The following is a 19,510-nucleotide window of genomic DNA, read 5'->3' as shown; positions in this document are numbered from 1 at the left end:
AATATAGTAAGTTTCTTTGTTTTCTTTTTTGGTGGTGCTCTTCTACCCCTTGAGCCACACCTCCAGCTCTTTTTGTATTATCTATTTTTCAGATAGGGTGTCTAGCATTTTGTCCTCAATCCCCCTACATCTTCCTCCCAGAATGTAACAATTAATTACTTGTGCAGATGTGAAACTGCTTTAAATAAACATGTTCCTGTCCTGACCAGTGTGGCAGAGACAAAGGACACTTTCACGTGGCCAGCTTCTAAAGGAAAGAGTTAATCCCACATCTTCTTCTCAGTGAGAAAATGTTGCGCTGGGGGTGTGGCTCAAGTGATGGAACACCTACCTGCCTAGCAAGGATGAGGCCCTTAGCTCAGATCCCAGTACCTTCAAAAAAAAAAAAGTTTGCTCTCCCCAACTCTGAGGACATTCAATAAAACAAAAGACAAGTTTAAACTGTCACACTAAGTTCCATAACAATGTGGACTTTGCTTTGCTCACCAATGTATCCCTTAGCACTCAGAACATGGTAGGCACTGAAAAAATACTACTAAATAAATATACAGAATTAGGCTGGTTAGTAGGCTGAGAACAGAGTTTAGCTAGAATTCCTATCACCTTTAAAAAAAAAAAAAAAAAAGCCTGAATAAGAAAATTCAAAAAAGAGTAGAGAAAAAGTAAAACACCATGTTTTGTTTATTAGTAAATAAATTCAGTCCTAATTGTAAAAGTGTAGGTTGGGATGATTTATGACATATCCCAGCTGTAGTAACAGAGAAGAAGGAATAGGATAATAGCAGTTTTGGTCACTAGAGTACCTCCATTGAGGGAACACTTGCAGGGCTTGACCATATCTGCCTATGATTCCACTGGCTTTGTTTCATTCAGGACAAAATTATTTACAGGCCTCTGATGTTGACTCCAGTCTACTCGTGTCGGCTAGGGGCCTCCTATACACAGTATGTAACCTAAAACAGCAATTCAATTAAACAAAAATTAATCAGATGCCTACTATACTATATCCTAGGACAAAGGGCATAAAAATGAGTAATATTCAGATCATATTATTTAAAATGGTCATAATTTTTGCTTCAAGATCTGAGGTCACAAAAGCCATTCTTCAGAAATGTTCTTTTTTTGAGGGGGGCAGTATAAGGAATTTTTCCTTATATTCACTTTATCTTATCTTTCTAATTTTCTAACTGAAACTCAGAATTACCAAACTGAATGATAGAGGGAAATTATTTGTTTTACCAAAAACTGCTCTTCTTCACAAAATAATTAATACTGTGTTCATTTATGCAGCTCCCCTACTGGAACTTTATAGATCATTGGTTATTTAATAGAGAGACGGAGGAATAATAAAACTTTAATCTATAAAACAAGTACCCATTGCTAACCGGAAATCAATTAGAAATAAATATGAAGCATCATGAAATTATAATGTCAATAAAAGCATATTGTTCAATTTTGAAAAACGAAGTCAAAATTTTTTAGGAAAACATCTACTTAATGATGAAAAGTACAAATCACTCTAATTCTTAAACTCTGTGTATTAAGCTTAAAAGCCATATGCTTGTATTTGAAATATATATCAAGAATGACATATAAAATCATACTTAAGAATACTAAAGAAAAGAAAAACAAGTGACTCATGATCACAGTTCTGTATGTAAAAAATTCATCACTGTGTAAACTCTTTGCTTATGGGTGATTCCATTCCTCAAGACCTTTCAAACTATAGGAAATGTATACAAATTTGCATTACTTATACAGAAATTATATGCAGAAAATTATTAATATAAAACAAATCCTAGTCTTACATCAAATGTGAACATGTTCTCTGAGTCTTAAGTCTGTACAGCACCAAGTGAGGTAAGAACTCATGTGTACACGACACTTGCAAAGAAGTTCATTATTGCCAGGAGAACCAGTAAGAGACCCATGATGCCAAACAGCCCCAAGACAGAGAATGGAAGAGAAATTGCTCAAATTATTAAACTGTGTATTTCTGTTCCTCTTTGGTACTTCAATGTAAACACTGGTTATTATCCATGCTGTGACCTTATGAAGATTTATTTTCCCAGATCACCTTCTTTTTTATGATCTCACTTATGAATGCATTTGTTATTAAAGTACCCACAACTGTCAACTAGAACACTAAGCATAATATTTTAGAGACAAAATTCTAATGTAAATTGGGCAATTAACTAGAAGGGAACAGTCAAAAGGAGCTACAGATAAAACTGGGTGAAAATACAAAACTTCTAAGGTATAGAAACACAAAAGTCATGATTAAAAGACCAGACCCTGTTCAATATGCATAAGTGAAAACAAGTACCAAATTTATGGGTGGCTCCAGACCACTGCTTCCTAAAGAAGGAGAGAAACTGCAACTAAAAATGCTGGTTGAAAACATCCTGGAAAATGTAAAAACTGCTTGAGCATAACTCAATCTCTCATGGACAGAAAAAAACACTTTTATCTCTTTAGAATTCCATATTAATACTTGTACTGGAAGTCTTATTAATATATTCCCAACTAGTATAATTTATCTTAGTAAAAATAAGTATTAGCTACAGTAGTGTATATTTGTATTGTAGCCCTTGACATCTAGTTCAAACTTACTATTCTATTAAGTATGCTTTTAATATTATTTAATGTATGTGGAATCCTCTTTGAAATGTTATATAGTCAAACACCTTTCTTCTGTTTAATCATGCTGTCATTAGATTGTGACATTAATAGCAACAAAAGAAGCCCAAAACACTTCACTGAAATATAACTTTAATATAATTTGAAAGCTTAATCAAAGAAGTCAGTGCAAACTGGGTGTGGTGGTACAAACCTGTAATTCCAGCAGTTGGGAGGCTGATGCAGGAGACTCACAAGTTTGAGGTGAGCATGGGGTACAAACCGAGTTACAGGCCAGCCGGGACTATCTGGCAAGACCTCATCTCAAACAAACAAAATCAGTGGCCTTATAAATATATCAAAAGAGTGTACTAATGTTTAAATAAAATAAGGCTTTTAAGACTGATTTTTTAAAACACACTCTAGTGCTTAGGACAAATTAATTTTACAGTCTTACTGGCAGTTAAGGACACAGTGCTGCAGCAACAAAAACTCCATCAATGCCACAGCAAGAAACCCCCACCCCATATTTCAATGTCCAAATGCTATGCTATAGACTTAGACAGTTTTTCTCTGGCATTTATTCAGTATGATTTTATACCACATCTATTAGAACAATTAATACAGGCTAATTTATATGATAGATATTTACATCTACTGGCTTTTCCAGCCAGTAGAACATGTTTTGCTTTAAGGACAAGGGTTGTTCCATAATCATTTTTATATCCCCAAAGTCTAGGCCCAGTGTCAGCACACTATGGGCACTGGATCCATGGATTGTGAATTAAATTGATAACACTTTTTGCTACCGGAGTCTCACCAGCACTACTAGACCAAATTATTTAACTTGGACAATGCTGTTTGAACAAGACTAAGGAAAACAATAAGAAAGGTGTCAAATGCCACAAAACTTAAACTAATTCAAGTTACCAACCAACGGTGAACAGTAAGAAAGTATTTTACTATGTAGGGATGAAACAAAATAAATGGAAACCCAGCACCTTTGGAAACATATTACTTGGCTAAAACAATGCAAAAAAGAACACACTATAATAATTAGATGATCATTCATAAATGCTACTTTGCTAAAAATAAACACTGTAAGTTTCATTGATCAGGGAAAAAGCAAAGCCACTTTAAGAAAAAAAAGACAAAAACTTTTAATCTTTTATATCTAAATTAAAAACTGAATGTTGAACTTGTAAAGATTAAAAAGAATTTAATTTCAAATGAATAGGGCTCCTAACACCAAAAAGAAACATGTTACTTTGCATTTTCTAAATACAAGTATTTTCTCTATACAAAGTCATACTTTATAAAACCCACTCTACTTATCACTACAAAAACAAGTTTCTGAATTAAAATAATTCAAAGTGCCTACTCTTAAACCATTTCCAAAAGCTGATGAATTAGAACTGTTGAATGAACCTATACCTAATTCATTCTTGATCATTAGATACTGTGTTGTGAAGGCCATGAAGTGAAATCTACTTATTAATTTTTCCACTAATATTCAATTTTCTTTCAAAATAGATGTCAGAAAACTATTTTACAATACTATACATGCTATATGGTTAAATTCCTCTAGCAAAATATATTCATGGATGAAGCATTAAAAACTACCAGAGCACGAACACCCACTAGTCTTTGACAGTGACCTCTCAGATGAAAATTTACAACAGTCACTGGGTCAGAAAACTTCTCACCCAATTCCCTAAAAAATGATAAGGAACAGAGTCCCAACCTTACCATTTCAAAAAGAATATTTCTCTTTTGGGAGAAAGGAAATTTGGGGGAATTCTTGGCCAAGAGTTGCCCCCAAAACTTTCATTTCTAGCTTCTTGGCATGTGGCTCTAATGGCAGGTAAATATAGACAAAGCCCCAGGAGACTGTGGCACTGTAGACAGGCAGGCTGAGCCTGGCAAGATCACCTACTAGCTGTGTGACCTTAGACAAGTTATTTAACCTGAGACTTAGTTGTCTCATCATTAAAATAGGGGTATTTCTCATCTGAAAGTTGTGAAAAATGAAGTAGTAAAACTAAAATTTATGCAGTAAGGGAGGCTCTCAGTCAAAATTATCTTTCTCCCTTCCTTCTAATGTACAAAAATACTTGATAAACTATTCTAAAACATATATTCAATTTTCCCTTGAATATACAGCAAATTGTGCAGCCATTCTATTACCCTACAAAAACAAAAATGATTGGATAAGGAGTTTAGTTCAATTTATTTCATAATAACAACAGGTGCCTTTATTTCACATAGCCTTGCTAAGGGTTCCTCATAATCCCTTCCTAATTGACACTTATATGTAATACTCAAACCCACTTATCAACAATTTCATTATATGGTTAGTAATAAATACTAAAAAGACTCAAAAACTACCAATCTTTAAACATCAAATAGAAATTTAAAAAGATCAACTCTATATTCTCATTCTAAACTATTTACAGGTAGTATATGCAGACAACAGGCTCAGAGACAAAAAGAGGGATGGGAGGGGGAAAGGAAGAGAAGAAGAGGGAAGGAAGGACAGAGGAAGTGAGGGGAAGGGAAGAAAAGAAAGAAAATGAAAACTTTAACAACTCAAAAGATAATCAGAGTTTAACAGGGAGGTGTAACAATTTATTTTCTCATGCTCCACCACAGAACAAAATTCCTTTTGCAGTCAATGAGAACTCTACACTTGGGTTAAGTTTTGAGAGGTACACCAAAAGGTGAAAAACAAGCTAAGTGTGGTGGTGCAGGACTGTAGTTCCAGTACTTAAGGAGGCTGAGGCAGAAGGATCATGAGCTCAAGGCCAGCCTACAGTTTGGACTACATAGCAAGACGCTGTCTCAAAAAAGAAAAAAAAAAAAGCTGAAAAACAACTTAACATTTTTCAATACTAAAAGAATCAGCATTGCTAAAGCTCTAAATTATCAATCTATATCAAAGAATATAGCCATGAAAATAAATAGAAGTTGTATCAATAAACAATTCTTTACCATTAATAAAACTCTAAATTATCAATCTATATCAAAGAATACAGTCATGAAAGTAAATAACAGAAGTTGTATCAATAAGCAATTCTTTACCTTTAATAGTTCCAGTCTGCATCAAATGAAGACTGACTAAAGTTTTACCACAACAATAAACCAGACACAGCTATTACTCTGCTCCTAGAATGGCATATAGACTCTTCCTCTTGACATACTTTTTATTTTCCTGTGGTGGCTTTATAGAAAATTAAAAGGCAAGATCTTAACATTCGCCAGTTTTTAAGACTCTAGAACCTCTATAGAATAATTTAACCTGAAAATATTCTCATCTGAGAATAAAATAAATCTTCATAAAACACTCTCTATTTTCATTTTTCTGATAGAAAGAAGTGAATGTAAGCAGCAATATAAGGAAATATAACTCTTTTATGGAACTTCTGACAACAGGAAGCCATAATGAAAGCAGCCTGAATTTTATCGAGCCTTATTTAAGAAACATTCGAATTGAACAGTTTATATAAATTTGTGTGTTTGTGTAAACTAAAAGCTAAAACACCATCAAAGGAATCACAATGTCAAAATGGAATATATGAGGCTTATATAAATGTGAACTAACTAGCCCCTGTGTATGAAGGCAATGAAGATTTACTCATTTAAGAATTTTTTTATTCTGCTCAACTTACGGGGTGCAAATGATGTTGAGTTCCTGACTTTATACCCTCTTATGCCTTGCACCCTTGTATTTGGAGCCACCAGTTTTCAACACACAGTTGGAGAGCATTATATAAAATGTTAAAAATTCTTCCATGATTTGCTAGCTTGCAATGAATTCAAAATAGAATTTAAATGATCAGTGATCAAAATTAGCAAAAAACACTTTTATTAGTTTAAATGGGTAGAAATATCAGATAATTTCACTCTGTAAACTAAGAAAGTTAACACAATCAGATACAGTCCCTTATTTAAAAAACCTTAGGTCCAGATATGCTTTGGGATTCAACCTTTACCTTTTAAAAAGGTAAAATGGTGTAAATAGCACATATTATATAATATTCCTAGCTAGATTCCTAGCAGATAATAAATAAGTAGCATGGTTTCCACAGTAAAATATGTGACTATTCTTTCTAAGTGGCCTTGAAAACTACTTTTAACAGTCCTGGGACAGTTTGGGTTAGGTTCTGGTACCCAATGAGTTTTGATGCCAAACTTTTGAAGGAAAAAAAAAAATCTTTCAGTTTCTCAGTAGTATAAATCTAGTTCTAATACTAGTATACATCAAAGTACAAAAGGATTTCAAACAACACAAAGTCTATTAAGTTACTAGAGATCAAAAAAGTATGGCAAATTACAATTTACGAAGTGGGAGGATGTTCCTGGCAAAAGTAATCTTAAAAATTAGGAAATGCAAAAGATACTGAATTATTAAATACCAATTGTTAAGACTACTTAAAAATAAATTATTGTTAGAGGTAATGTATACTTAAATAAGACAATACTGCTGAGAACCTTGATACATGTGGTCTTCTGTGCTTTCTTTGCATTTGACCATATGTTTCACTGTCCCCACCTTTTGGTTTTCACATTGAGATTTCAGGGATTTAGTTGATGTATTTCCCATTCATCTTCTTCTTAGATTTCCCCTCTCTTATTTAAGTGCTTATTTTTTGCAATGTAATTTGGTAAGCACAACATATGTAAATACTTCTCAATTTTCATGCTTTGACACAAGGCAAATTTAATTGGTTAAAAGGAATTCCCCAGGTAACTAAAACATGTTAAGTTCCACAGTTTATATAAAGTTTTACATGTATGTATATTCAAGATTTTCATTTTATCATTTTCACTTGTATTTTAATATGCCATCTTCATAGGAAAATGAGTGGCTTTATCACACTGTGAACTTCCAATAAAACTCACAGCATAATTTATCTATGTCTCTAAACAAGAGAAATCTTAATACCCCAAGTATAAACATCAGTCACCTGTGTCTTGATGGAAGAAAGTGTGAGAACTAATGACCTAAGACATCCTAGTATGTATCACAGCCATGAGAGAAAATCCTCATTGCTGTCAACTAACCACCTTGAAATATAAAATTTTCATATGCTATGCCTTTTTTATTTATTTATTTATATTTTTGACAGTGCTGGGAGTGGGCTTTGAGCACACACAGGCTGTATCACAGAGCTTCATCCCCAGCCATATGCTATGTCTTGGGGGGGTTGGTGGGAAGGGGAGCTGGGCATTACTGGGACTTAAACTCAGAGCTTCCAAGGGCTCTACCTCTTAAGTCAAACCCCCAACCCCTTTTGCTTTAGTTATTTTTTTCAGGTAAGTTCTTGCATTTTTGCCCTGGGTCAGCCTTGGACCATGATCCTCCTACCTACGCTTCTAGTATATCTTGCGATTACCAGCACATACCACCACACTGGCTAATTTGTTGAGATGGGGTCCCTCTAACTTTTTTGCCTAGTTGGCCTCAAACATTGATTCTCCTAACACTGGTAGCTGGCCTGCCTATGTGATGCCTTTTTAAAGGGCTGGGAAAGTCATTCACACCAAACCCAAAGGAACAGTGTGGTATGCTTCAACTTTTCTTTTCTCCTGGCTATGCTTACTATTTCCTTCCTTAACTAATTACTTATCCAGCAACTCACATCAAGGTAAAAATACACCAGTGCCTCATGATACCAAAGTTGAGAGAGTAGTGAGATGAAATACAACTATAAAAACAGACTACTACATATTTAGTGCTTGACTACAAACACTCAAGGTCAGTACATACATTACTGTCTTGTATAGTTTCATACTATTGCATAATAAATATTAACATGTCCGTTTTGCATACAATAATGGTAGTTTGAGAGCCATGAAGTGATGGCTGGAAGTCCCTCAGCTAGTGATCAACAAAGACAACGGGAGTAGAACCTTGGGCTCTTTGTCTGCAAAGCCTCTACTCCTTGTACTGCAAGTGCCACTATGAAGATTCCTACAGAGTGATGCAGGGCCTGCTGGTACTGCAATCATGTGACTAAAATATCACCACAGACTGCCTCAGCAGTCACCAAACTCAGAGCACAACCCCTCTTCAATCTTTAGTCATCAGGTCCTTATAACAGTTTCTCAAAGTAAATCAAAGGACTTCCCACCTAATTCAGAATCACCTGCTGTGTCAGATAAAATCTAAATTTCTGGGGCCCAAAAATAGTAAACCAAAATATCTGGGGATGGTACCTAGGGACCTCCATTTTTAGCTAGCACTTGAGATTGGTGTTTTTCAAACATAGTAAGCCACAAAGTCAGTTTAGTGGATGGTACTCAGTGCTTTTTGTTTAATAAAATAACTTGCAACAGATTCAACTTATAAAGATTAAGTAGGAATAGAAAATATCGGAAGGTATTATACTTTATACTATTTTGGAAACTTGTTTCAGTACAATTGTGTGGACTGGGATATAAAACATATTTCTTCCCATACATCACAGACAAATAGATCTAAGAAATACAGCTGTTTTAAACTATCCTCATTTCTCCTTTTAAATAAGTTACCAGTTTTTATTCAATTATTCCTTTTACAAAAAATAAAACCTTGTATATCCTTTTAGGATCTCAGTTATTCCATCCCAAGAGCTGGTTTACTTATTTAACCAACATTTTCAGTACTTTAAATTTTTCTAAGATGTCATAAACTCTAACTCATCCCTAATATTTTTTACTTTGTTTTTTTATACAACCTCCTTACTCTCTGTAGTTATTTCACTACCTAGATTCTTAAACTGACTCACATAACTTAGCTTTGTATTCCAGTAGGTGTGCAATAGTTCATGGTATTTAGTTCTTTAAGTCTTTCATTCCTTCATTCATCTTCTATTTATATTTTTAGATAGGATTTTTACTGGCATACCTTTTGGCATATCCTTGTATAGCTGGCACTTATTTCAATTTATACCACCTCTTTTTCTTTGAAAGGAAAAAAAAATGAAAACAAAACAATCCTCATTAATACATGAGGCTCTTCTTGGTATCTCTCCACAGGTTTAAAATGATGTGTAATGTACAAGCATTTCAAGGAACTGTAATTGCCTTCTAAAGGATAATATGACCACCTATGAATGTTGAGTGAAACTGTACTCAAAACTTTCCTCAGGTTTAACACAAAACACAGAGGTATCTACAATTCAACATAGTATGTGATGACTACCCTTGAGGTAGCACACACCTACTGATTGAATTATGGCCACAGAATCTTCAAGCTGGAAGAACCTCTCGTCAGTCTTCATTCTTCTGAGCAGTGTTTCTCAAAGGTCTAACCTAAGGAACATGTGCATCTGATTTACCCAGGACACATGACAAAAATGAAGCAGTGAAACTATGTTTTTGCTGAAGTTGGGGTAGTTTTCATTTCATAGTGAGAGTAAAGCATCTCACTTAGACCAAGGTAGTGAAATGTTAAAAAATAAGGTACACTTTGAAGTTCAAGAAAAGTATCTTCTTAAGTATTTGCTTAAGTTTAAATCTTAAATTATAGGTATCCCACATTGTTGGTGATGCCATATGTCAAAATTAACCGCCTAAATTAATTTGAATACCTCAACTCTAAACATTTTCTGCACTTTTGTGAGACACAGAGAATAATCTCAGGGATTTCCTTTAGTACAGCAAAAACAGTACTGCAGCAAACTTTTGTCACAATTTGCCAGCAAAATAGTGTCACTATAATGACACTATTTTCAAAAAGTTTTTTTAAAAAGGGTTAAACTGTGAAACCGTTATTACTTCTAAAGATTTCTAATATAAAGGTAACAGATATCCATGGTAAGATCCACTTAAAAATACAGCTCTTGTTTTTACCTAAGTTCTTCATGAAATATAGTAAAGCATATACTTTATGCTACTTAATGACTATTAATAAGAAATGCTTTGTAATTTTGCTGAAAATATGGCTTTATTACTTTAGCTGCTGAGTTGCACCACATTATTTTCAGACCCTTGTTCCTTTCATATTAAAAGCAAAGATATCTCACAAACTCTTAAAATCTGACACTTTTTAAAAAATCTGGACACAAGGACCAAGTTGGATTTTTTTCTTAAGTCTCAAAATTTTAAATCTTTTAAATAGCTAAGCCTCTAGTGGAAAAGTCTTCCTAAAACCACCTGAGTACTGCCAAAGATGTTAACACTACAAAACAACACCTCTGAACCACCTTTATAGTAACCAAGTATTAAATGTGAAATGCAAATTAAGGCTTCAGTTTCAGAACTTAATAGAGATATGCAGAATAATAAAATGGGAAGTTTGGAAACTCTTGACATGGAGTAGCAAAAAGCATGTTTAAATTCTTATTTTGATAAGGAAGTCTCAGACCCAATAAATATATTTTACATGCAAGTAACTGGTAATTCATCAACAAGGTGACTTAACGATCACAATTCTAAGTTTTACACTATTAAAAGCACTTCACTGACTTCAAAGGCCATCGCATTTCTTGAAAATATTATTTTAATGAAGCAGTCATTTGATATTTAGAAGAAATGCAAGAGCTCACCAGACTGCTTTTATTCTGGTATCGCTTCTCATATTAATTTCTGAATTGATCAAACACATTTCCATGGGGAAAGTAACACTAAAAGTTTGCTACAGTGAACAAAATAATGTACCTCACATGCATAAATGTGGTGTTCTTTATAAGCAGGAATACATCTTGAATACTATTACTGTATGTTCAAAAAAGAAAAACACTCCTCCCATACAAGTTAAGAAAAAAATCAACGGCAAAATAAAAATCCATGTATTTTGGTGTGTACTAAATTCATCTTACGGAACAATCTCATTCCAGTCACTCCAACCAGCCTGTTATATATGTGATATATTATGAGCTCTCCAATTGCACAAACTACCTAATCATAAGGAGTAGTGTAATATTTACATTCCATAAAAAGCACTGCAAACAGAATTTTAGATTATCTAAGGTCCCTAGTAATGTCAAAGTATATGTTGTTACTAGATGGAGACTTACCACAAAGGCCAGATCTTCAAATAGAATTCCTCTTAATACTAAGACAACATTTTATTAACATACACAATATTCCACAAGCAAACTAGTGAACAAAACAAATAAGGTCCCTGAATTTTCTTTCATGGAAAACTGAATTCAATCCCTGTTCATTCACAAAATACAATTTCCAAATTCACTATGGTAATAACATGAAACACCATAGCTGATTTCAAAAATTTAGTACAACTAATTTTCTTAGCATATCAGCAACTCAAAATACCAGGGGTGTTCCTTTACACCAGAGGGGTAAACTTGCAGGTTGGCTTTCTGCAGTTTCAGCTCACTGTAAGGCTCTAGAAATCCTGCTTCCACTACACCATTACCTCTCACAAACTTTTCAGGTACTTACTGTCCCACACATATTTTGCAGTTTCTTCCACTTGAGAGGCATACATTAGAAAAAAGGCACTTAACAAATCTCAAAGTTGCTGTTTATTTTTTACAAAGACTAAATGCTCCTAATTTCTCCAACTACATAAATTTTGAAGGAAAATATGATCAATTTTGAATCAAGCTTGTGCACTGAATACTAAATTTACTTTATTGTCTTTTCTACAATGCTTCTTCAAGTTTTTAATAATTCCAGCCATACACTGCAAGTCTTTTATAGTACTGTTTACCAAATTTACTAGGCTTTCGACTGTATAAAATTTCATTATCAATTGAAACTCCTCAAAAATCAGTTTTCAATGACACTTGCAGATAATAAATGAACATTTAAACTATCTTAATAATAACCTACATCTGAACTCTAAAGACTAAGAATCATAAATGGACTTTTACTGTGAGAAATTCGGTGTGATAGGCTTTTTGGAGTGTTGTAACCCCAATAAAGCATCTTCTTATATGAACAATAATAAAGACCCTTATGTCATTACTAATAGCCATCCAATTTCCCTGTATGAAGAGTTTGCATACTTACCCAGGAAGATACGTGGGAAGTACACAGGGAGGAAGATGAAGCCTTTGTCATATGATAGTGACCTATAAAGTATCAAATGAAGGTACATCGTTAGTATGCAAGGCTTTACAATAAACAGTAGAGTCCCAAGTCCTGTAGTATCTATGAAGGAAGGACATCAAAACCCAGGAGTTCAACTCCCCACCAATCCCTTTCCTTCTCCACCCTCCCCCGCGCAAGAGCGGTAAGGGTAGGAAAGGGAAAGCAGCTACCCATATTCAAAGGGGAGGGGGGTAGCAACCCAGCTGGCATTCCAGGATCTCTCCAGCACCCTGGCTTCCTACTGCCTGTGGGTACAAAGCAGAAAGTTACTCCATTCTGCAAAGGCAAAATCCACACGGTGATCACTCATCAACTTGCACAAGTGATCGCCACCGCTCCCAGGACAAATATACCAGTAACCAAATCATAGAGATCCATAGGCAGTCTGAGTCTTGCCCTGCCCAGGAGCCAGGGGAGGTGCCACCGAGGCGGCAGCGGGTCCAGGTATCTCAGCCCTCAGCCCTGCAGACCTGGGCGGTCACAGCCATCTCCCTAAATCCCGCCCCGGGTCACAATCCCGAGATTGGAGATCGGAACCCACAAGGAAAACACCAGGCTGCAAGCGATGGGCCACCAGGTCTGTGGAGTCGGGGTGGAGGGAGCTAGGAAACGGGAAAGGAAGCAGGGAGTGAAGGATCCCACCCTGGCTTTGTTGCTGGTCACCATCAAGTTTGCATCTTAGTACAAAATGTCGATCTTAAAGGCTGACAAGACAGAGGCAAAGGCAGAGGGAGAAAGAGAAAGGCAATAGAGTCCATCTTGCTTTGGGGAAGAGGGGAAAGAAAATATAAATGAAGTGCAAATCCTACACTCCAGGCGTAAAAGTCTTCTAACACCTTTCCACAACGGAGGAGCAACGAGTGGGGTGTCCCCGTACCCATGCCCGCTCGAACTGGCGGCGGTCTGGGCAGAAAACGCCTCCCTCTCCTTCTCTTCTTCCTCCTTCCCCTCCTCCTCCCCTCATTCCTCCTCCTCCCGTTCCTCCTCCTCCTCCTCCCGCGGGCCCCGGCGAAGATCCCGCCGCCACCGCCTCAGCCTCCGCTGCCCCCCGAGAGGCGCCGCCGCCGCCCGGCCCGGAGCTACCATTCCAGGCTTGGACCGCGCGGCGGGGCGCGCGTGGGGCCGGGCGGCCACGCGGAGACGTCCGCGCCGGGGGACCCCCCGTGCCCCCTGGCAGCCGGCTGGCTACAAAAGTCGCGCGAGCAGAGGTGGCGGCAGCGCGCAGGGCAGGGGGGCGCGCGTGGGGCCCACGCCGCGAGTGGGCCACCCGGGGATGGCGGAGAGCGCCCCTCCCCGCGGGGGGAAAGTACCCCAGTCCCCCTCCAGCCAGCCCCGGGAAACAGCAGCCCCGCGTCCGCGGCGGAGAGAAGAGAACTGGACGTGTCATTAGCAGGACAGGCAATGGTTTCAAAGCCCCAGGCCAATGACCATTAGCCGAGGCAGAGCTCGCTCCGTCCCCATCCCCCACAACCTCCACCCACCTCCCTCCTCGCCCCCCCCCACCTCCACCCCACCTCGCGAAACTTTTCAACAAGATCCACCTGGACTAATTTGTCCTCAGTTAAAATATTGACTAGTCCCCATACGCTGGGAGGGAAGGGGAAGGCACGCTTTATTTTCCTTTCTACAGAAAGGAAAGCAAAAAATAGCTTCTCTCTGTCTCTCCCTCTCCACCCCCCCCCCTCCTGTCGTACATGTTGTGTCTTAGCTTTTTGCATCGTTTCGTTTTACCTTCCTCATTTAGCAGATATCACCGCGGATCTTTCACACATAAACGTGTTTCAGATCCAGGGATCCTTGTAAAATTTACCAGACTCGGGTTGTTTTCGGTCTCAGTTAAGTTTCATACAATACCCCCCCCAAATTAAATAAATAAATAATACATTTCTGAGGGTGAGTGGTGAGCGAGACGAGGTGGAGGAGGAAAAGAAACCTCGAGCCTGATTTCGGTCATTTACTAGCGACCCGGATCGCAGCAAATAACAGTGTACCACGAGTGTGGCTTCGGAGAGCTGGGGAGCTCTTTCTAGAGGCATCGACCCCATCCCCGGATAAAGGATCTGCAAGTTTTCTGTCATCGCGACCATGCAATGCCATAACTTACCTTCAGAAACGAGACTTCAAACAGCCAAGGCCTTCCTCCTCCTCCCCTCCACCACCACCCCCAGCCTCCTCGCTCTCTTCACCTTAAACTTATTGACACAACATAATCCCACATTCAAGCAAAATCCTGACACAGCCTTCCTCCTCCTCTTCCTCTCTCCCCCCCTCTCTCTCTTCCCTCCCGTTCTCGTCCTCTCCCCCCCCCCTTCCCTCCCGTTCTCTCTTTCCTCCCTCCCCCTTCCCTCCCTCTGCTCTCCCCTTCTCCCTCGCCCTCTTCCCCCTCTCCCCCTGTTCTTCCTCCAGGCTACTCTGGCACTAAAACAGCACTTTCTCTACTCGCCGCGCATTTGGGCAGGGGTGGGGGTGAGAGGGCACAGATCCGCGGGGCCGGAACACCCCAATCCCAACTCTCCAGATGAACGAGCAACTGGGCTGCTGTTCCCGGTCCCCAACGCACACGAAAACGCTCCCTGGACCCGCGGGAGCTTGGCTCCCGCACCTTCCTCCCCCCCCACCTCCTCGGCCCCGGCGCCCCAGGCCCCACCTCCCCAGCAGCCTAGAGAGACACAGAGAGAGCGGAGAGAGAGAGGGGGAGAGAGAGAGAGAGAGAGAGAGAGAGAGCGAGCGAGAGCCCAGGCTGGGGCTCCACGTACTTTCGCCGAGATGAAGTTTGGGGCTCCCCGGGCGGCCGCGAGCTGCCCGCCCGCCCGCCGGCGTGAGGGCTCTGTTGTTGTTTTCCTCGGGCTGCTCAGCCCGCGCCCCGGCTCCGTGCCCCCTCGGGCGGCGCTGCCCGCGCGTCGAGAGGTGCTGCTTGCAAACGCAGCCTGGCACCGGCTGGCCTACTACTCCCCAGCCCGGCCCCCAGCCTCCCAGCCTCCCAGCCTCCCAGCCTCCCGCTCGCCGGGCACTGCCTCCGCGCCCCCCGCCCCCGGGCCCGCCGGCGCGGCCGCCCGGCCCGCCGCGACCCTCGCCCCCGACCTCTCCCGACCCAAAGTTTTAGCGGAGGGGGAAAGTGCCCTGCGAGCCCGGCCGGCCGGCAGTGGCAGCCCCGGACGCGCGGGGTTCCCTCGTCTTCCTCAAGTCCACCCTACCGGCTGCCGCTACCGCCGCGCCGCCGCCGCCGCCGCCGCCGCTGCGCCTGCCGCGGAGTCCTTGGGGCTGCAGCCCGGCTGCTCGCAAGTGAGTAGGAAAACAGAAAGTGCGGGGAAAGCGCCCGAGGAGCACTGGGGATGGGGGCGCCTACCTCGCGGGCTCGCCGCGCGTGAGGGCGTGTGTGTGGCTCGCCCTCAGGGCCAGTCAGGGCTTCTCTGTGGGAAAGTGGCGAGGAGCTCGCGGAGCCGCTCTGCCTCCGCTTCACTGTACACTGCTCCACATACAGTACATGCAACCCGGAGAGACTGAAAACACTCATTTTATATAAGGCAGCCTGCCATTGGCCCGCGCCCTGACGGACAGGTCGCGCAGCCAAACAGAAGGCCCGTTACACCCAAACACACGCACACATACACACATTTTACAGAGACACACAAAGATCATCACATTTTCTGTTTTCTAATGTTCGGGACCTGTAGACAGTAGGAGAGGACAGGTAGAGAGGCCCAGTAGAGTGGCGTAAAGGGAGAAAACCCTGTCTCTACCACGTTACCAGGCTCGAAACTGATGTCCTTTTGACTTGGGAGGGTTATGGTAATAAACTACAACTCTACTGGATATGGAAGTGAGGGGGGTTTTTTGATCGCAGCCCTGTGGTGCCCTGTGAAAGAGGCGTGCATCGTGTTAGGATCTTACAGCCCGACCTGGCTAACAAGTAGCCAAGAAAGACTTCCATCAGCTTGCATTTCTATTGTCAATGGGTCAGCTATCACATAGGCCAGAATAGTGCCAGATAAGTTTATTAGGACTATAATGCATTGAGGTGGTTAATGCCTCATGCCTAGGTAAAATCAGAAAAATCAATACACAACACGCACAAGCAAAGATCAACATTTTGCTAAAATAGCCAGTCTGCTTTCAGCTAGTTAGAGGAGTGCAATCACCTGTGTGGATGTGCAAACTGTGCTATAAGAGTAAGTCATGGAAGATGAGCTATTGCCCCTTTACCTCAAAAACAGGCCTTTTCATTCAATATATGCAAGATTTATATTTCTATAGTGTATATCTATCTATAGATAGATGGATAGATAGATATATAGATAATGTGGGTTGTATTTGCCACATTTCCCATCATATGTGAATACTCTATGTTGGGTGACTTTTGGAGATGATGAACTTGAGAGCTAGTCTTTATTTTTTTTCTATGATACATCTTCTGCAGATTATATTTAACAGTATGCTATAAACAAGTCAACAGGTTGCTGGGAAAAAGCCAAAACTGGAAATTAGGAATAAATGTGACACTCAACTCTTAAATTAACTAGTTGAGCAATTTTCAGCGAGTTATTTAGTCTCTTTAAGTTCCAGAGTTGATTTGAGTTTTTATTTTAAGATTAAAATAAGCAGCTTTTCCAAGATTGCCTTCATTAAATGTTTATTCAGCATCTACTATGTGCCTGTCATTATCCTAAGACCCAGATGTTTTCCTAAGGTTCTAAGACTGAATTATTCTTAAACACAAACATTTTGAGATTAAGTAAACAATATGATTTTATAACCTAGATACATTGCTTCAAAACTTAAAGGAAGCCTGAATAAGACTTCCTTTATAAATGGGACTTATTTCAAGTCCGCTTTTATTTCCTTGATACCATCTTAAGGTTTTTCTCTCACATCCATAAAGTTGATGAAGTTATCAACGAGTGTGTGTATTTGTGTAAGAGTGGAAAAGAGGAAACAGATACAGAGAAAACTTACGTTTATGAAGTTCAGTAAGCAAAGTGATATTCAGAACAATGTTTTGTTTATTTTAAAGGAAAATAATTTATGAAGAGAAAGTATAAATACCAGTATTTTAAAGTGATAATATTAAAGGTTATATTAATGACCTTCTGCATTTGGTTGACAGAAGGAACAAAGTGTTTTTTATCCATGCTACACTGCTCTGAGGTCTGTGCTAAGTATTATTATCTCTATTTTACCCATAAGAGAAATGAGGCAAGGACAAATTAGATAGGTTGCTTGGTATTGCACAGAATGCCAATGAAGAAGGAACATAAACCCAGGACCTTTAATACGCAGCACAGGTTTTGAATACTTGACAGCCCTTCCTTCCAAATAACAAACTTGAGGGACAAAAGGTGGGTGGAGGAAAAACTTTCTTAGATTTCACTGTGCTTATTTTTGAGGAGGAAAAAAAGCAATGAGTTTCTCTATATATTTGCTATGCAAAGTATTATGAATTATTTGCTTGTATGTATTTATGTGTTATGAAAATATAATAGACCACCCCCTCTTTTAACTCTAATCCCCACCATAGAAAAACATACTTTATTTTTAATAGTCACAAAGATATTTTGGTGAATTACATTTATCTTAGAAGAATTATTTAAAGGTACTGTATTCAGACTTTTGGATCACACATTACTGTTAAATGAGCATGTAGCCCATTATATTTATGCATACATTAAAATGTACCACTGTATGGGAATATTATTTACTATTATAAAGCATATTGTCACAAATACAAAATGAAAAGGCATGAGATAGATTTTTCTAATTAAGTAAGAGTTTTAATTTCTTCCATAGTCCATTTGAATGTAGACCCTTGATACAGTGTTAGCACATATACCTCAGGGTTTTGTATTCTGGTTTGGAGGCCTCTGACTGCACAAGGTGCTAACTGATCAGGATTGGTGCACAAGAGCATAAGGAAGTTTGCTTTGAAGTAACTCCTTGCAAATCATTACTGGAAGACTGGTAAGTTCACATAGCCTTTAGAATTTGGAAAATTGCACTTTTTAAAAACATGCATTGAATATTAGTGGTATGTTTGTAGATATTCTTTTGCAGAACATTTATCGAATGGGTTCCGTGTGCTAGCTACTTGTATATACCAGATGTTGGGAAATGAAAATTGTCTGCCCCTGGGAGAACTGACAAAATTCCAGCCTCCCATATGATAGATAGGACCTCAAGAGTAAGTAAGGAAAGAAGGGTTAGAATTCTAACTTTCATGGAATATTTAATTATTTTAGAAATGCTTTTTAATTTTTAATTTTTTTAAAATAAATATCAAATTTTAAATTCTAGTGGCATTCTAAAATTAAAAATACGACCAAGAAAAAAATGATGACTTTCACAGAATTTATTTAATTTTATGACGTAGTGCTATAAAAATAGAAACTATTAATTCACTGGGTAAAATGACACTAAAGAGCATCAACACTTTCTTTCTTGTTTTTACATTTGGTGGTCAATCACAGGTTGACCTCACATGGCTAGCATCTTCTTTCTCATGGTGGTGATTGTCCATTTTCTTAATCTTATTTTATATGAATCCTTTTACATAAAGTGATTTTAGAAAAACCAGATGTGGTGATGCATGCCTGTAATCCCAGCACTTCAGAGGCTGAGTCAGGAGATTTGCAAGTTTCAGGTCAGCCTGCAATACATAGGGAGTTCAAGGCCAGCTTGAACTACACCAGACCCTGTCTCAAATAGTAATAATAATAATAATTTTTGAAAAGCAAATTTAAGTGTGTATAAATGTGTATATACAAATTTGTGTGCTTAAGTATGTCTATAAATAATTTTATTTCCTAATTTCTATTTTACTTCTTTATACAATCCTAATTAAAGTCCTTAGTTT

At 39.0% G+C, this 19,510-nt stretch overlaps 1 protein-coding gene across 7 annotated transcripts in view; it reads right to left on the bottom strand.

Annotated features, from left to right (window-relative positions):
- Bbx (BBX high mobility group box domain containing) overlaps positions 1-16,145 on the bottom strand; it is a 247,211-nt gene extending 231,066 nt beyond the window's left edge. For 3 of the 7 annotated variants that reach the window (XM_020182314.2, XM_020182315.2, XM_020182313.2), the window contains exons 1-2: positions 16,010-16,145; positions 12,583-12,644 (exon numbers count right to left, since the gene is read on the bottom strand). The gene's annotated coding sequence lies outside the window, so the exon portion shown is untranslated. Of the gene's footprint in view, positions 1-12,582; positions 12,645-12,833; positions 13,420-13,540; positions 13,560-14,767; positions 14,811-15,419; positions 15,439-16,009 lie in introns of those variants that run through there. The other 4 variants (XM_074073048.1, XM_074073046.1, XM_074073050.1 and 1 more) reach the window with 4 other exon arrangements.
- Between the last annotated feature and the right edge of the window lie 3,365 nt (positions 16,146-19,510).

Source organism: Castor canadensis, chromosome 5 (assembly GCF_047511655.1).
Source record: "Castor canadensis chromosome 5, mCasCan1.hap1v2, whole genome shotgun sequence".
NCBI lineage: Eukaryota > Metazoa > Chordata > Mammalia > Rodentia > Castoridae > Castor > Castor canadensis.
The sequence above is the reverse complement of the archived record's forward strand: the minus strand, read 5'-3'. Positions and strand labels throughout refer to the sequence as shown.